General features: G+C 46.0%; 1 long non-coding RNA gene across 1 annotated transcript; it reads left to right on the top strand.

Moving 5' to 3' along the window:
* The first annotated feature begins 146 nt into the window (after positions 1 to 146).
* Positions 147 to 1,988, top strand: LOC309869713. The gene is made up of 3 exons (XR_014314332.1): positions 147 to 511; positions 1,165 to 1,324; positions 1,727 to 1,988. It is a non-coding gene; the product is annotated as an uncharacterized lncRNA (long non-coding RNA).
* Positions 1,989 to 19,810: the final 17,822 nt, after the last annotated feature.

Genomic DNA, 19,810 nt, shown 5'->3' with positions numbered 1-19,810 from the left:
ACCCTGGACAGGAAGACCTCAGCGGAAACAACTGCGTTTCCTGCTGGTGGCCTCAGCCACCTCCTTGTGACCCCTGTTCATCCAGCCAGATTTCCTCCTGGTACTGGGCCTGCCAGCTTCTCACGAGAGCCAGCCCAGGCCCTGGTATTCTCCGGGGGTGGGTCCAGGTGCGGCACCTAATCCTCCGCTCATTTTGCTGCAATTCAATATCAGCCTCCAATTTTCACGCTCTGCTGCCATCCTACCTTCCTCCTTCTGGCCTCTGCTGGGGGAAGGGAGACCGAGGACTCCCTGCAATGCTTCTGAGAGCCCCCTGGAAGTCTCTTGGGCTGACCCCACCCCTAGGCATACTCAGCTGGAAGAGGAGCATTGACCTTGGGAGGGAGGGACTGCTGTTCCCACTAAAGGAGCAAGACCTGGGCATCCAGAGGCCTGGAGGTGGATCCTGGTTTCACCTCCTAGGCTGTCTCGCTATGGAATCCAAAGCCGTACAGGTTCTCCCAGCGTCCAAGTAAACAAATGTCCGAGTGCCTGCCTGTGGTGTGTTCACTTCCCCAGGGGCTGAGGGCCCATGGCTCTGGGAAGTCCTCCCTTTATCTAACTACCCGCCTTCTGGCTGCAATGTTGGCCCATTCTCTCTGGTTCTAGCTGATGAATGTCCATTTTCTTGGGACTTTAGGGCACTTGAAACACTTCATTGTATTTATTTATTCATGCAACAAGTAGTTATTGAGCACTAGGCGTGTGCCAACCACTGTTCTAGGCTTGGATACTTCACAGAACAAAACTGGCAAAGATCCCCTGCCCGGCAGGGCCGACTCTGGGGGCTGGTTTCTCAGTGCCAAGGGGGGTTGATTAGATGGCCTTTCCCAGCCCTTTATTTATTTATTTGAGCCAGAGAGAGACAGTGAGTGGGGAGAGGGGCAGAGGGAGCAGGATGATCAGACTCCCTACTGAGCAGGGAGCCAGATGCAGGCCTCAATCCAAGGACTCTGAGGTCTGACTTGAGCCGAAGGCAGACGCTTAACCAACTGAGCCACCCAGGAGCCCCTCTCTTCCATGTTAAGCAACGTGAATGACAGGACATGAAAAGAAACTGAAAATATTGGAAAATCACAGTGTCTCCTCTCAGATGTCACCATCACCCTTGTCTTACCGCCACAGCTTGAATTTAAGTCATGTCACACGAACGCAATGATCAGCGTGTCCTGTTCCTCCAAAAATTCAACAGAGTTCCCATGTGGCCCAGCACGTGCTATGATGTGGATGAACATTTTAGATTATTGCCGAGGGAAAGAAGCCAAACACAAAAGGCCCCAAACAGGTGAGTCCCCTGGTGTGAAATGTCCAGAAGAGGCAAATCCATAGAGACGTACAGCCTGTGAGTGGTTGCCAGGGACTGGGGCGGGGGGAGAGGGATGGGGAGTGACTGCTTGATGAGTATAGGGTTTCCTCGTGGGGTTAATGAAATATTCTGAAACTGGAGAGCGGTGGTGGTTGCACAACACTGTGAATTTACCCAGCACTACTGAGCTGCACCCTTTGAGATGGTTGAGATGGTGAATTTTGTGTTATGTTATTTTATAGTTAAAGCACAAAAGGGTGCAGTGTGCGGAACTTCTTGTCCCATGTATTGCTTCTACTTCTTCTTCCCCTCCCCACCCCAGGGCCTTTGCACATGCTGGCCCTGCTACCTGGGATACTCATCCCTCCTGTCTTCTTTCAGATCATCCTTCAGATCTCAGTGCTAATGTGACCTCCCCAGAGAGGACATGCTTGACCATCATGGGCCACCCTGGTGGAGCACTTGCCTTGGTCATAATTATGACGTTTATATGATGAATGTCTCCCTGACTAAACTGTAAGCTTCTGGAGAGAAAGGGCAACCTATGTGTGGTTGACTTCCTGATGTGTCCCTCGGGCTTAGCTCAGTGCCTGGCACACCACTAATAATTAATAAATATTTATTGAGTGCATACATTAATAAATGTTCCTAAAGGAATTCTAGTCTTGCCATTCCCCCCAGCAGCCCCAGCTCAGATGGTTTCCCCATTACTGCTGCTATTGAGCCTTCATACCCATCACAACTCATCTAATTGCCACAGGCAGTTAGGATGAGGCCAGCAGAAACCAGACATGGCAGTGAGGAGGAGCAGCCAAACTCCTGGGCAACTTAGGAGGTAAGACAGAGCTGGTCAATAAGGATGGAGTTCAGGTCAATCACTGGTATGAGGATGAGAGAAGTCATATGTCAGGTGGGGCATCTGAGTGGGACTCTTGAACATGAGTCAATCAGTGCTGCCCAGGATGGGCTTTCCAAGAAATGGTTCTTGAACGAATGTATGAAAGAATGAGCCAGGGGCACCCAGGTGGCTCTGTCGTTACGTGTCTGCCTTTGGCTCAGGTCATGATCCCAGGGACCTGGGATTGAGCCCCGCATCTGCTTCTCCCTCTCGTACGCCCCCTGCTTGTGTTCCCTCTCTTGCTGTGTCCCTCTCTGTCAAATAAATAAATAAAAACCTTAAAAAAAAGAGAGAGAGGGAATAAACCAAGAACTTGCTGGTAAGTGCTGGGCACATAACAGCGTGAAGATGGTTTCTGGGCACATTACAGAGGAGACTCCAGGGACCTTTGTGAGTGGTGAGATGTAGGGTTGAGGGAGGGACAAGGGCAGAGTGACTCGAGGTGTGTCCTTTACTAAGATGAGGAGCCCTGGAAGGGGAGCAGGTTGGGAGAGAAATGATGAGATGGGGTCAGATGTTGAGGTCCTTCTGGGATGGCTCAAAGAATGTTCTGGGGGAGTTGTGGAAGCCAAAAGCAGTGGATAGGAGCGAATGGGAGGGGAGACAGAAGGAGAGGCCAGAGTGGGTTTCAAGGCTCATGGGAGGAGCTGGGGAAGAATGTGCAGGTGGAGAGAGGGATGAGGGATGGGATAACAGATGGTGTTCTGTGCCCAGGGAGGAGGGAGGAGCTGGGATCCAGCCTCCAGGCTGGGCATTTTAGGAAAGGCAAGCTCCAGGCTGTGGCTACGGGAGGGACTGACTGAGGTGGGGATGGGGAGGCCTTTGGGTTTGAGGAGGTTAATGGACTGAACAGAGGTGGACCTTCCCCACACAGGAGGAGAGATGGGCTTCCAGCAAGTGGAGAGGAGGTTTAAGGACAAAGCTAATGAAATAGGAAGGCTGGGGAGGGACAGAGGGGAAAGAAGCAGAGAGAGGAAAAAGCAAGGAAAACCTGGATGGCCACATGGACATAGCTCGGATGGTGAAGGCTGGATACAAAACTTCCAGAACAAGCCCCCGTGGGAGCCCCTGTTGCATGGGGGAAGCGGGCCTCTCAGGAGGGGTCAGCCACAGCTGGAGTTGTGTTTATGAGGAACCCAGCCCCTCTTCTCTGGCCCCATGGACACTCTTTTTATTCAGGCCCTCAACATCTTTTGCTCCGATGCCCTGAACAGCCAATGTATCTACCCCCTCACCCTACAGACTTCTCTTTCCAGACCCACCTATTCCCCAGAGCAACCTTGGCCCTGTAGTCTCCCTCAGAACCCTTCCCTGTCTGCACCCCCTCCCCCCACAGGATAAACCCCAACCCCCTCCCTGCCCCAATCCTCTCACACCATGCAAGCTGAGCTTGGGACTACTTGTACTTCCCTGAACAGCTCCGTTCTCACCTCTAGGCTGTGCAGGGTAGCTTCCTCCTGAAAGGCCTTCCCACCCTCCTGGCTGGCTCCTGGCATCATCCTTTTCTTCCCCCAAGAAGCCTTCCTTAATGTTCCAAGACTGCCCCGATTTTAGAGTGTTCTGGGCTTTCCCTATCACAGCACCATCACCACACTGCACTATCTCTGCTCTGGGCTGCCTTCCCCACCATGGATGGTATGAGAGCTGGGTTTTGGGTCTCTGACATGACCCTAGAGTCCAGCCCAGCATAGAAACTCAGTAAAAAGGTCCTGGTTGAGTGTACTAGTTGGTTGAATTGGGCTGGGCTAAGCTCTTGGTGTTCTAATTAATTCAAAGGAATACTGTCTTGTTCCTTTTCCAATAGGCTTCCTGGACAGTTATTCTGGGGGAGAAAGACAGAGTGTCAGAGATGGATTAGAATGACCTGGATGGCTTTTCACCATACCATTGTCAACCTTCCTGGAGGTTGTATTGTCTGAATTACATCTGGGTGAGAATAGGGAGGGGTAGCGCCTACACCCTGAGAAAGCTCCCTGGGTGACCCTTCACACCTCCCAGCCTTTCCAGAAGCTCCTTGTTAAAGGCTGAGTTCTGGGCCATCTTCGAGGTGATAACAACCAACCCTGTGGTTCAAACCAAGGTGTGCTGAGTTCTGAAACCACTGTCCTTAGCCTCCACACCGTGTTGCCCTCCCCACAACCACCACTACCACTGTCCCCTAGAGAATTTCTGGTTACTTCATTCCTGCAGGGGCAACTACACCCCCATCCTGCCCAGAATCCCGCATGGAGACTGTCTGAGCCAAGTGACCCCCCCACAACACCTCCTTCCATCTAGCTCTGCCTGCACGTCCTCCTTCCACAGTCATGTCTTTGCCAAGAAGCTCTCTTAGACCAGATTCTACTCCTCCCAGCTTCTTCCCTGCTCCCAGCTCTGGATGGGTTCTGATCTCTCCTGGGTGTAGTGCTATACCCAACCAGCCAGCGCAAGGTCTGTGCTCATGGGATGATGGGGCTTCATCCCATCCGTGGGTCAGGGACAGAAATGGGGGCAGGACTGGAAAGTAGAGAGCTCTTAGGGATGCACAAAGAGGAGCAAGGCCCCAAAGCCTGAGCTCTGAGCAGCCACGACTGGAGGGGGGAAGCAGGTCACATTCCTGGAGAGGACACTAGAATCTCTCTCCAGACGGGTGGGGGTGTCTGGAGCTGAGAGGGCAATTAGCACAGTGCTCTGGGGATTCCCTTCCATTAGCACCTTCTTCTTCTTTTTTTTTTTTTTTTTAAAGATTTTGTTTATTTATTTGACAGAGAGAGATCACAAGTAGACAGAGAGGCAGGCAGAGAGAGAGAGGGAAACAGGCTCCCCGCTGAGCAGAGAGCCCGATGCGGTACTCGATCCCAGGACCCTGGGATCATGACCCGAGCCGAAGGCAGCGGCTTAACCCACTGAGCCACCCAGGCGCCCCTCCATTAGCACCTTCTAAACAGTCCCCTGGAACAGCATGAGCCCCGGGACCCTGAGGACTTGTCTAGCTGTGGACACAGAGTGGGGTTGGGGGATGAGGTGACCCTGGGAAGGAGGTCCTCCTCAGGGGAGCGGGTCCCCACTCCTCGACTCTGCAGTCCATTCCAGCGTGTTCTGGGCCATGTGCAGTCCCTTGGCTCCTGAGGGCCAGAAGGAAATCTCGTGATGGCCTGTCTCATCTGTGGTTCCTGGGCGCAGGGCTGCACAGACTCGGATGACAGTTTTCAACCTAGTCTCTGTAATTGGTCAGACGTGCCAGGCTTTGAACATTTCTCTAACGGGAAGCTGCCATCAAGTAACTCAGCCATAAAGAACCTCTGCTTTTCCCTGGAGTTCCGTCAAGCCGGGGTGGTACCTCTTTCTCGCTGCTACAGATCTGAGTCTGCTCCGTACATCTTCCATTAAGAAAAAGTGAGGAAACAAATGAATCATTAATCATTAATTTATCATTACTTACATCTGATGTAAGTAATTCCAACCCAATCCGCTGGGTTGGAAACATTTTTCAAAGTATGATATCCATGGCATTAGTGGGGGGTAGGTATAGATAGGAGAAGGTGTCTGTGGTGGTGAAAAGGTCAGGCTTATTATCCCCTCCAACCCTGCAGAGGAGGCAGCTGAGCTCCAGAGAGGGAAAGAGATTTCCCAAGGTGGGATAGCTGATAAATATCAAATTCACATTCAAGTTCCCAACTCCTAGACCAGAGCACATTCCAGCAGGCCACCTGCCCTCTTCCTCCTCCCCGGGAGCGTAGATTTGCTCCCCCAAAATACATGATTGACTCCATTTTACATTTATGAGTCTCTGTTCCTTATGAGACTCAGTCCTTCAAACACCCTCTTCAGAGTCTTTGACCAATCTATTCATTCAAGCATGGTGCCCCTAATCAATTGCATTGCATTGTGTATTTATTATTTTTTTTAAAGATTTATTTACTTGAGAGAGAGAGAGAGAGAGAGCACAAGCACAGAGAGGGGCAGGGAAAGAGGGAGAGAGAGAATCCCAAGCAGACTCCCGGCTGAGTTGGAAACTTGATGCCAGGACCCTGAGATCAAGACCCAAGCCGAACCGAAACCAAGAGTCCAGGCTTAACCAAGGGTGGCTTAACAGGCATCCCTATTGTATTGTATATTTAAATGTTGCTAGAATAGTAAGTCTTAAACAATCTCACAAGAAAGCAATGTCTCTATGGTGACAGAGGGTAATTAGGCTTATTGTGGTGATCATTTCACAGTGTATACAAATATCAAAGTGTTTTGCTATACACTTGAAACTAATATAATGTTATATGTCAATTATATCTCAATAAATGAAAAAGAGTATCAGGAAAGTCAGTACTATGGATGAACCTTGAGGGTAAAGTAAGTCCGAGAAAGACAGATACCATATGATTTCACTTACCTGTGGAATCTAAAAAAGAAAACAAACAAATGGACAAAACCACACAAAACTCACAGACACAGAGAACAGATTGGTTGTTGCCAGTGTGGGTTGGGGGGTCAGGTGAAATGGGTGAAGGGGGCCAAGCAGTACCAACTTTCAGTTAGAAAATAAATTAAGTCATGGAGTACATCATAGTAACTATAGTTAATAATATTGTGTTGTGTATTTGAAAGTTGCCAAGAGAGCTAATTTTAAAAGTTCCCACTACAAGACAAAAAAATTGTGAGTTGGCATGGTGACAGGTGGTAATTAGACTTGTGATTATTTTGCAATACATATATATACACCAAACCATTAAGTTGTACACCTGGAACTAATAGAATGTTACAGGTCAATTATATCTCAATTGAAAAAAAAAGAGTAAGTGCCAAGAGAGCTCATACTATACAATTCCATCTACATAAGGTACAAAATCGGACAAAATGATCTATGCTGTCACCACAGGGGACAATGGTGATACTTGGAGTAGGTGGTGCTGGGGAGGGAACACTGTGGTGCTGGTCACGTTCTGTGTCTTGATCCGGGTTCTGGTTACACAGGTGTGTTCAGCTGGTGAAAATGCATCAGGGCTGTATACTAATGACGTGTGCATCCTAATGTATGTTTGTAATAGGTCAATTAAAAACTTCAAAAGACATGTGATCAAAAAATACTTGTCATTGATCAATGGAAGATAGCACTTTGGGACTGTTGCTAAGCAACAGTATAAATGTTGGATCAAGCCACACATGCCCATGCCCATCAGGGGTCCACAGTGTGATGAAGGCTCTCCCTGCCCCCACAGCTTAGCCGGACAGCCAAAGGCCTCCACAGGGGCAGGTGGAAAAGTCCTCATCTTGCAACACCCATACTTCATCAGGACCGGTAACCTCTGGCCCAGTTCCCAGGGCCTCCCCGGATAGTGCCAAAGTTTGCAGTGAGTAAGGACTCTGAGGATAATGTCCAGCTGGTAGCAGAGAGGTGTCGATGGGAGGAAGGCAGGGGATGGCAGATTGAAAGCCCTTTTGAGGAAAGGATAGCTGGAATCCAGAGCCTGGTGGGAATTGGAGCTGTGTGTGCTGACTCAGGTGGACATAATGACATCTTTCAGACAGTTTCTGACTTGCCCAGGTCTTGGGAGAAGGATGCGTTTGAGCACAAGAGTGTGTATGGGTGCCTGCGCGTGCCCGGGAACACGCCTGTGTTCTAGCCGTTCCATCTGCCTAGAACACCTTGTCCGCCCTGCCGGCAACTCTCCCGTTCCAGTCTCCACCTGACAGCATCCTAGGCAGGCGGCCAGATTCAGTTCAAAGGCCAGATGTGGTCTGACACCTCCCTGCCTTCCAGCCAGAATCACTCCCGCCCTCCTGCTCTGGGCCCCCTGTGAGTCAGCCGTTGGCCCCCTGACTCCGAAGAGGGGTGTGTGTGCCAGCTCCAGTCCTGGATCATGTGCTCCTGAGGGCAGGGACTCGAACCCCAGCCCTACAGAGGACCATTTAAGGGACAAATGCATGCATATTGCTCTGGGAGCCTGTATTAGGATTGATCAGGGCTAATCCCTCCAAACAAAGAAAATCATTAGCAGATTAATTAAGAGCCCTGTTTGGAGTACTAATTCAAAGGCTAATAATCTTTTAGCTTAAGCAAGTTCTGATGTTTTGATAAGACCTGTCATTGTTACAGTATTGATTGAAGCCAGGCCCTGGCTGTGGAATGCCTGAGTATGCAATTCACGCATAATTCCTCCAGTAATTTGGGCACATTTTTCTCTTATTGACAAGCATTATAATGACTGTAATAAACTATGGAAACCTCAGGTGAAACAACACATGACTACACTTCTCAATAGAGGTGTAACCGTGAATTTAATGAATGCATTTCCTAAGTCTTTTGTAAAGGGTGTTCGTCCAGGTTCTGATCAGAATAGGAACTATACGAATGACTCAACAGCGTCCATTTATTGTCCACTCATTCATTGATGCATACAGCCTATACTCAACCCCACCACAGTCCTAGGCTCCAAGCCAGGGGCCATCGGAAGTATTTTCAAGTAGATAAGACACCATCTTCACTCTCCATGAGCTTGACTTTTGGTGAGACTGGTGATCCCCAAAACCTCACAATGGTACAAGTTGGGGTTGGAATGAGTTAAACATGTAAAATTTTTTTAACAGTGTTTTTTTTTCTTTCTATGAAAGTAATTCATGCTTCAGCAGGGCCGAAACAGTCTTGGAAAAGAACAGAGTCAGAGGAGTCACACTTCCTGATTTGAACTTACTACAAAGCTGCGGTAGCATTCTGCGTCAAGACTATGTGGTTCCATCAATGGATTGGACTTGACAGTCCAGAAATAAGCCCATATATTTATGGGTAAGTGATTTTCAGTGAAGGTGTCAGGACAAATCAATGAGGAAATAATAATCTTTCAACAAATGATGCTGGGACAACTGGATGTCTAACATGCAAAAGAATGAATTTATACCCCTTGACTAAAATTAAGTCAAAATGATCAAAGACCTAATGTAAGAGACTATAAAACTGGCAGAAGAAAACATACGGGTTAGTCTCTTTGAACTTGGAGGAGATGCTTTCTTAGATATGACAGCTAAAGCACAATCAATCAATCAATCAATAAATTGGATATCATCGAAATTAAAAACTTTTGGGGCACCTGGGTGGCTCAGTGGGTGAGGGTCCTGGAATGGATGGAGCCCTGCATTTGGCTCCGTGCTCAGAGGGGAGTCTGCTTCTCCCTCTGCCCTTCCCCCCAACTCATGCTCTCTCTCAAACAAATAAATAAAATCTTTTTAAAAAAATTTAAAACTTTTGTGCTTCAAGGAACATCATCAAGAAAGTGAGAAAATAAAACTGATAGAATGGGAGACAGTACTTGAAATCATCTATCTGGTAAGAGTCTAGTATCCCAAATCCATAAGGAACATTTACAACTCAAAAATAAGAAGACAAATAACCCAATTTAAAAATGAGCAAAAGATTTGAATAGGTATTCTTCTAAAAATATTTATATGTAGAGAGAGGGAAAAATAGGTATTTCTTTATAAAAATATAGAAAAGGGCCAATATGTACTGGAAAACATGCTCAAGGTCATTAGTCATTAGGAAAATGCAAATCAAAACCACAATGAGCTACACTTCACACTCACTAGGATGGCTTAATAAAAAACAACAACAGACAATAAGAAGTGTTAACAACATGTGAAGAAATGGGAACCTTCAGAAATTGTTGGTGAGAATATAAAATAGTGCAGCCACTATAGAAAACAGTGTGGTGGCTTACTAATTAATTAAATTGATTAAATATAGACTATAGGATCTTTTGCATTCCCCAAAGAGCAGAAAACCAGGACTTGAACAGATCGTTGAGTGCCAATATTCATAGCAGCATTATTCACAATAGTCAGACATGGAAACCGTCCAAGTATCCAACAATGGCTTCATGGATAAGCTCAGTGATATAGCCACATGATGGAATATTATTCAGCCTTAAAAAGGAAGGAAATCCTGACACCTGCTGCAACATGGTTGGATCTCAAAGATATTGTGCGGGTGAGAGAGGCCAGACACAAAAGGCCACCTATTTCATTGTTTCAATGATATGAAATATCCCAGGAAGCAAATCCACAGAGATAGGAAGTAGATTAGTGGTTGTTGGGGGACTAGGGAGAGGGAGAATGGGGAGTGACTGCTAACGGGTACAGGGTTTCTTTTTAGGATGATGAAAACGTTCTGGAATTAAGCATGGTGATGGGGGTACAACCTTGTGAATATACGAAAACCACTGAATTGTGCACTTTTTTTTTTTTTAAAGATTTTATTTATTTATTTGTCAGAGAGAGAGCGAGCGAGAGCGAGCACAGGCAGAGTCAGAGGGAGAAGCAGGCTTCCTGTGGAGCAAGGAGCCCGATGTGGGACTCGATCCCATGACGCTGGGATGATGGCCTGAGCTGAAGGCAGCTGCTTAACCAACTGAGCCACCCAGGCGTCCCTGAATTGTGCACTTTAAAAGGGTGAATTTTATGTTATGTGAATTGTCAGTCAATAAAAAAAAGATAGTTTTGGTTCATAACCTTCCTGGGAATTTCCTGTGTGAAATCTGAAAAAAACAAAAACAAAACAAAACAAAAAACCCGCCCCTGGCCCAGAGGCAGGCCACACTAGGTTGGAAGGTAATGGTTTTAAAAAGCAAAGGGAACTTACAAACAAGGCTTGTTTTGGGCAACAGCAAGATGAATGGATCCCTGCACTTGACCATCAAATCTTAAAAGTTTTTAAAGAGGCCTTAACTGGATTCAGTCACATATATCATGTGGGTGTTTTCAACACCACATCACTTTCTCAAGGCTATGTCCTTGGGGCTGCTTCTGGAAGTGGAAAAGATAAGCAGAACCACATTCCAAAGACAGGGGAGGAGGGAGGAGCTTCTGATTACCCCGGTCCAGATCATGGGTCAACTGGTGATCCCAACTTCTTGATGACCCTCGCCAACATGCTTATCATAGTAAGTTTGGAAACAAATTATTTTTAAAAAGAAGAAAAAGCACCTCCCAGATTCTCACCTGAATGATATCAAGGCTAGGGGATACAACAGCAAAGGAGGCGGGAAAAGATGGGGGAGTGTAGCTGGTGTTGGGGACGACTGGCACAGACCTTTGGAGGGCCTAATGCCAGCTTAGACGACATGCAGGACAAGAAGGAACCATGAAGAGCTCTGGAGAGACCAAGATGGCCCCAGTTAAGAGGTCATGCAAGAATCTGGGCCAGATGTAAGCTTCAAGGTGATGGATCCCACTGAATGCTGAAAATATGTTCTTACTGTAAACCAGTGAGTGTTCATTGTGTGTATGCACAGTAAACCAGGAATGGGGATGGCAGCATTATTTATGATAGAGAGAAAATGGAAACCACACCAGTGTCCAACAATAGGATCTCTGCAGTTGGAGGAGAGAATGTTGCATGCGAAGATGTTCAAAATACATTAAGGGAAAAAAGCAAACACAATAAGACCCGGATTTTATTTTTAAAAAGTTATTTATAACCCCCATCTTTATATATGAGTGCAGATAGGTAAGATAAAATGTTACTGGTAGTTCTCTGCTTGGTGGAGTTAGCTTGACTTTCTTTGTCTTGTGTTTTCGGTTTAAAAATTATTTTTCTTTGATGAACATGTATTAATTAAAGGCATAAAGATAAACATTAACTTAGATAAAATGGTAGAGAAAAAAATCCCATTTTGCCAATTTTCTGTTTACTCATGGGAGAATCCAGTGAACCCAGGGGTAAGGGGAGACAATATCAACATATCCCCTAACAACTCAAAAGCAATTTGGTTTTTACTTTCAGCAACCGGGCAGAGCCAGGAGTTCAGAGGACCAAGGAAAGAGTGGAGTTTCTCAGTATTTGGGAGCTGAAGAAGGTAGACAGGTCCACACTGCTAGCAGGCAGAAGATATAACACTTAAGCATAAGAGGGGTGCCTGGGTGGCTTAGTCAGTTAAGCATCTACCTTTGGCTCAGGTCATTATCTCAGGGTCCTGGGATCAAGACCCATGTTGAGCTCCTGGCTCTGTGGGGAGTCTGCCTCTCCCTCTGCCTGCCACTCCCTCAGCTTATACTCTCTCTTTTTGGCAAGTAAATAAATAAAATCTAAACAAACAAAAAAAAAACACTTTAGCATAAGAAAGAACTTTTATCTACTCATATACTTCTTTGTTCATTCATTCCTCCACCTGTTTGGTGAGTAGCTGCTGGGCGTTAGACCCGGGAGCTCAGTTCTGGAGTTCACTTGGACTTGAGAAAAAGTGCTTGCCCTTGCCAAGCTAGGATTTGGTTTATAACAAATCTATCTGCCCCGTACTGAAATGGACTACCTAGTAAAGTAAATAGTTCAAGTGATTTCTATGTGTCATGTGCCAAGTGCTTTAGAATACCCCATTTGCTCCTCTCAACAGCCATATGAGGTAATTGGTACTATTATTACTCCCTTGTATAGATGATGAAACTGAGATTTTGAGAAGTTAGCAGCTTCCCCAAGTTTCTAGGCTTGGAAGTGGTCGGCCTTCCACCTAGGAATCGGCCTGACTCCAAGGTGCACATAAGGGCAGCCTTGGTCGTCAGCCACGAGACATGTGCTCAACTTGACCGTGTTTAGTGAGTTCCTGCTCTAGGCCAGGTGCTGCCTGGATGCTGGGGACAGAGTGGAGACCAAGGCAGGGCCTGCTGTCAAGCAATCCACAGAACTAGGTGGGAAGCAGAGACGGATACCATCCCCATTCTACAGAAGAGAAAACCGAAACTCTGAGAGGTTGAGAGGCATTTCCGTATTTTGACACATGGCAGAGCACATAAAAACCCTTTTCTTGCCTCTCTTCATGTTCCCCTTCCTGGTTTTTGCATGTTTTAGTGCAAAATTTACAAATGTTGCACACTGCAGTTGGGGAATGTTTTGTGAAACTATTTTTTTTTTTTTAGATTTATTTATATATTTATTTAAAAAAATTTTTTTAAAAAGAATTATTTATTTATTTATTTGACGGAGAGATAAATCACAAGTAGGCAGAGAGGCAGAGAGAGAAGGGGAAGCAGGCTCCCTGCTGAGCAGAGAGCCCGATGTGGGGCTCAATCCCAGGACCCTGGGATCATGACCTGAGCTGAAGGCAGAGGCTTAACCCACTGAGCCACCCAGGTGCCCTATTTGTATATTTATTTGAGAGTGAGAGGGCATGCAGGTGGGGGGAGGTGCAGAGGGAGAGAGAGATCCCGAAGCAGACTCCACACTAAGCGTGGAGCCCCACATCGGCCTCCATCCCAGGACCCTAAGATCATGACCTGAGCAGAAATCAAGACTCAGCTGCATAACCGACTGATCCATCCAGGCGCCCTAGTGAGACTAGTTCTTTAAACTCTTTTATCTGTACAGTTACAGGTCTAGGCGTAACATGGAGGCAACATGATTCTAATTCTTTACATTGTTCTACAGGAGTCATTCTCCAAGTGTGGTCAAAGGACTCCTGCAGATCCCTGAGCCCTTCCAGAGGGTCCACAGGTCAAAACCATTTTCATAGTAATTTTAAGACATTATTTGCCCTTTTCACACCTACTCTCTCATGTGCAGACAGTGTTTCCCAGAGGCTGCGTGGCATGTGATGTCATCTCTGCTCTGATGGCAAATGGAATGTGTGCTTATTTTTTTTGTTTTAAATTTATTTGACAGACAGAGATCACAAGTAGGCAGAGGCAGGCAGAGAGAGAGAGAGAGGAGGAAGCAGGCTCCCCGCTGAGCAGAGAGCCCAACTGGGACTCCATCCCAGGACCCTGAGATCATGACCTGAGCTGAAGGCAGAGGCTTTAGCCCACTGAGCCACGCAGGCGCCCCTATGCTTATGTTTTAAAAACTATCAGTTTTGGGTCATCTGGGTGGTTCAGTTGGTTAAGCATCAGACTCTTTGATCTCAGCTCGGGTCTTGATCTCAGGGTCTTGGTTTCACTGGATGTGGAGCCTACTTAAAACTTTTTAAAAATAATAATAATAATAAAAGTTAACAGTTTTAATTTATAATATGATAAATACTGATAGTTGTAATTTACACAAACAAAAGTTTTCTTTGGAACCCTCAATTTTTAAGAATGTAAATGAATTCTGACATAAAAATGTTTGTGGGGGACACCTGGGTGCCTCAGTCAGTTGAGTCTGACTCTTGATTTCCACTAGGGTCATGATCTCGGAGTCAAGGGATTTGTTGGATTCCAAGCTCAGCCTTCAGTCTGCTTGCTCCCCCGATTGCAATCTCTCTCCCTCTCAAATCAATCAATAAATAAATTGGCTTATTTAAAATTTTTTTAAAAAATAAAACTGCTATTCTATAGATCTAGATTTTACTTTTAGAAAATTTTCACCATATAAGGAATAGCAGTTTTTATAATGAAAAAAATTGTAATTTTGTTATGACAGTGAAAATGTATTATATGCCATCCCATTATTTTGTTTGTACATGAAACATAAAATTTGTGGCTGAATTCTGAATCCAAGTATTGCTTGGAGAAGTATATTGATAATTTCCAGCCTCAGCAGAGTGAAGTTTCTCCAAATTGAAGTTAATAAAAAACTTAAGAACTATAATGACTCAGGGAAGCTTGTCTAATTTGGCATGACTGCCAACAAAACACAAATTATGTGAAAATCTCAATTGTAACCATGTAATTGGTGATTTTCCTATGACAAAGGCAAGAAAAACAAATTTTATTGAACAAATGTGTCATTGTTTATGAATTCTGTATAATTATGTACACATTTATAACTCAACCAAACATTACCAGCCCATCAACAACACCCGCAGACAAGCACAATAATAATTAAATTTAAGTTTCCAATGTTCTGTCAATTTTCAGCTCTATAATAACCATAGCTTTACATAGTTTTAAGTCATTTTTTATCATTGTGAAAGTCTATCATCAAGGTAGGCTGATAGAACATGTTTTATTGAACACGTTGACACTATGTCAGCTTAACTGATAATTTTTCGATATTTAAACACACGGTCTGGGAACCTTTCCTGAGCCCTGCAAAACTTAAGAACAGGCCTGGTACTTACACGCTGGGTCATCATTTCTTATAGAGGCTGGCAAGAGTTTTCAGAATGTTCAGATCCCAATACCCCAGCCCCAATCAGCCACTTTCCACTCAAGTTGGAAGTTCTGCTATCAACAACAGACAAGAAGGTGTGGAATCCACATTCCGGCTGGAATCATGGTGCTCACCGCCTTTTCCATCTTCCTGGAATTGCCTGAGCCGTGTGTCCATCCAGACAGAGAGAACCTCTTGGAGCATGTAATGTAGGGCAAACGCTTTATGTATGCAGAGACCGGGACCAGCTGGGACATTCGTCACGCTTCCCGTCCCCCAGCACTCTCATGTGGGCTGCAAGGATGAAGTTCAGAATGAGAACAAAGGGCGAGCATCTCCCTTGAGCACAGTCGTCATCCTTGCGTGGGGCTTGGTCTCTGGCCGTGGCTAGTTAGAGCACTCCAGGCTGGAGGCTCCCTGAGTCTTGCCAGGTGTGGCTACCCAAGATCACCCGCACAGTTTCTCAACATGCATTTCCTGTCAGCTCAGGAAATCTGGGTCAGAAGGACTTTCCCAGACCTTAGCTCTCTCTCTCCACATCTCCATAGGGGCTGCTCAGGAAAAGGGCCAGGTGGGGAGCCGGGGATAGAGGATGTTGGTCGGTGGGCAACCAATGGGAAACCAGTTCAGTGTCTTGCACCATAGGAAATGGCACTGTCCCCTTCACCTCATCTTCATGGTGCAGCTTGACCTCCTTGTTTTGTCTCACATTTTTGTCTCCCAGCCTGGAAGGAAGGATAGGAAGTGGCAGAAGAGTAACCCTGTCAACCTCTTGTTCCCTGTGCTCAACATATATCAGTTGAGTGTTGTTAATGACAGAGAAAGCCATGGCCTTGGGTCCTCCTCTTCCTCCTCCTCCTCCTCCTCCTCATCATCATCATCATCATCACCAGTCACCTCTATTGGGTGCTACGCAAGGTTCAAAGGTGATGCCATTTCCTACCTCTCAGGCATCTCAGGGTTAGGAGACCAGGAGGTAAGATACACCAGTCACCACCCAGGGTGAAACTCAAAAAGATTTGGGAGCTGATTGGATCAGGCAAAAGAGCTGAGGGAGAAGGGTGGAGATAAAGGTAAAGCTGGGGTAAGAGGCAGACTGACTGTTCTGGGTCCCTGCCCAAAGAGGCCTGAGTGATGGGGACCCTAGGGTGTGGTGGGGAGGGTCAGAGGCTGCAGCCAAACCTGTTGCTAATTCAGTTCTCATGGGCACCTACTACCTGCCAGACCTTGCTCCATGCAAAAGTGGTCTCTTTCCTCATAGCACTTACGTTGCTTTCAACTAAGATATTTATCTATTGAGCACCTACCATATACCTGGCTTAGACTTGGTCACCAGGGTTTCAAAGATTAAAGACAATTTCAAAGAAGCCTTACCATAGAGTGTCAGAGTCACCTGTAAACAGAGGTCAGAGCTAAGGAACAGAGTGATTGGAGTAAATCACTTGTTTTCTCATTGATAAAATGAGGCGATTTGACTGTTACTTACATCCACCTGCTTCCAAAAGATTTTGAGATTACTTCCAACTAATTATACATTTACAATAGCTTTGTTAAACTAGAATTAGGAAATTGAAAAGCAGGTGGAAGGAGAGAAACAAATTGAAGGAGAGAGGGGAAAAACAGAGCTAAAATGAGCTCAGACTGGGTTAAGAAGTCAGATGTCAACCTTCCTAGTTAGAGTGTTGCTGTAATGGGCCATAAAATATGACTCTGAGCTTCCTGGTAGCCAAAGCAAAGAGAGAAACAGACAGGGTCTTATATTTGCCATTATCTGGTGAAATAAAACATATCAGGTTTTCGGGAGAGATCTTTTTTCCTGTAGTATATAATAAAGATAATTTGCTGTGTGGGTCCTTCCTTCTAGCAGTAATATAGATTACTAGAATAGATAATGCCTTTAGGATTAGTTTTTCTAGGACATAAATAATGCAGTGATTTTTACATGATCATTTCTTCCACCAAACATCAGTGGATGTTGCGAGTACAACATTAAACTGGAACTGGGCTGAAGGCATCTTTGCATATCGTCAGCTAAGGCATCTTTGCATATGGTCAGCTAAGCTGATGTGGTTCAGTTGTACAGTTTTCTGCTGACAAGAACTGATACCAACATAGAACTCTGAATAGAGGAACGGTTACAGAACAGGGTGTTTCCCCAAGCCATCAGAGCTTGAGTATTGACAAATGGTGCAAAAGTGATGCCTAAATTCTAGTTGGATTTTGTGTTTCTTCGATTATGAGTCATATCAAGCATCCTTCACAATATTTATTGGCTTTATTTATATTCAGTAAATACATCGATATTTTTATTGATTTATTGATAGTTCTTTTTCTGAAAACTACTTGTCTATACTCCTCAACTATCTTTTTAAACTGCTTTTGGATCCTCATCTATAAAGTGGAGATAATAGGGCCCCTGGGTGTCTCGGTCATATAACCATCTGCCCTTAGCTCGGGTTATGATCCTGGGGTCCTGGAATTGAGCCCCGCATCAGGCTCCCTGCTCAGTGGGGAGTCTGCTTCTCTCTTTGCCTCTACCCCTCCTCCCACTAGTGCTCTCTCTGTCTCCCAAATAAAGACATAATACCTTTTTAAAAAGTGGAGATGGGGCGCCTGGGTGGCTCAGTGGATTAAAGCCTCTGCCTTCCACTCAGGTCATGATCCCAGGGTCCTGGGATTGAACCCCGCATCGGGCTCTCTGCTCAGTGGGGAGCCTCCTTCCTCCTCTCTCTCTGCCTGCCTCTCTGCCTACTTGTGATCTCTGTCAAATAAATAAATAAAATCTTTTTAAAAAATTTAAAAAAAGAAGTGGAGATAATAATAGCACCTGTCTCATAGTGTTAGAAATTATAAAGTAATCAATATGGATATTGGGGAGGGTATGTGCTATGGTGAGTGCTGTGAAGTGTGTAAACCTGGCGATTCACAGACCTGTACCCCTGGGGATAAAAATACATTGTATGTTTATAAAAAAATTTAAAAATTTAATTAAAAAATTATAAATCAATTCACCCACACTTTGTTGTGGAACTTCTATGTTTTTATTTATTGCACTTAAATCTTTGATCCGAATAGAACTTGTTTTGGCCCTATCTTTATTATCACCCCCAACAATAATTCAGGTACTCCAACACCATTTATGGAATATTCTCTTTTCTCTGTCGATGGAAGTGGAAATGCTTAGACCTCTTACTAGTATTCCCAGCCCTTTCCCTAACCTAAAGCTCCTTTTGGTCCTAGTATGTCGGGATGGATGTCAATGCACAGGAAGAGACAGGCGTGGATGGGAGCACTGGGCTGGGAGGTAGACAATCTGGGTCCTAAGTCTCCCTACCGTTACCCGGAGGAGGGATCTTAATAATTCATTTCTGCCTTGTGGCAGAACATATAAAATGAGGTAGTAAGACTAGACAGTTCCTGAGGTCTAATACTCCCAGCTCTAATACTGTTTGATTCCAGGCATTACAGTGAGCACATGTGCTGGAGAGTGCGAGCGAGAGCTGGAGATGGAGGCATCGTGGTGTGCCTCAGTCTCTCCAGTGCCAACCCTACAGCACCCTCTTGCCATTCTTGCCCCCATCTCCTCTGCTTAAGGCCCGCGGGACTGGGAATCCTCTGCTTAATGCCCAAGGGGCTGGGAACCAATGGCCTGCCATCCCTAGAGATGCTGGCATGGAAGACAAGGCCCAAGAGAAGTTGCTGATTGAGGGTCTGTGGGCAGATGGCACAGCCCCTGAGAGAACCCGCCCCAGGAGAGCACTGCTGGAGTATGCCTGTCTCCAGGGCCCTAAATCCCATCCAAGATAGGAAGGTCCGTAGAGGCCTGGAAAGCCTTACTCTGGAGGTTAGAGGTGACCACACACACTCGAGCATGTACCCGCTTCATCCCACAACGCACACACACAAAGGAGAGTGAAATTACTTAGGCGTTGAGGTGGGACAGACCTGGATTCAAATCCCTGCCCCGTCCCTTAATCTCTGTGACCTTGGGCAAGACACTTAACTCCCAGAGTGTCCTAGAGAATGAACCTCACGAGATTTTTGTGAGAAAACTCAATGAATTCTCACAGTGCCTGGGACAGAGTGGGAGGCCACTTCAGGATACTCTGTGTCCACTCCTGCTCCTTCCATCACCATCCTGGATGCTCAAGGCTTTGAACAGACCACAGGGTGTTGCCCTGAGGAGGAGGCTGGGCTTTGTCAGCTCACATCCCTTCAGCACCCAGCATGGCGTCTGGCCTTCTGTGAGCATGCGCTGAGAGGTATTCATGTCACCATTCAGTACCTTGTTGGTGAGCCTGGGAGGTCACCCAGGGCAGCGTCCAGGTAGGTGATAGGAGGATGGGGCATCCAGACCTGAAAGGGAGAGAGGCTGACCCCAGCCGGCCTGAGTGTGAGGGGTCCGCTAATGAATAAGGGCCTGAGACAATTGTGCTGAGGTTCCGGCAGACATGTTGGCAACTCATCCTCACATTTGATTCAGGTCTACACAGCCTTGGCAGAGCCATTTCCTGGCCCCACTTCCCTGTCATGCCCAGCC

This window comes from Mustela nivalis (genome assembly GCF_964662115.1).
Source record: "Mustela nivalis genome assembly, chromosome: 7".
In the NCBI taxonomy this organism is placed as follows: domain Eukaryota; kingdom Metazoa; phylum Chordata; class Mammalia; order Carnivora; family Mustelidae; genus Mustela; species Mustela nivalis.
This window is presented reverse-complemented; position numbering and strand designations above follow the sequence as displayed.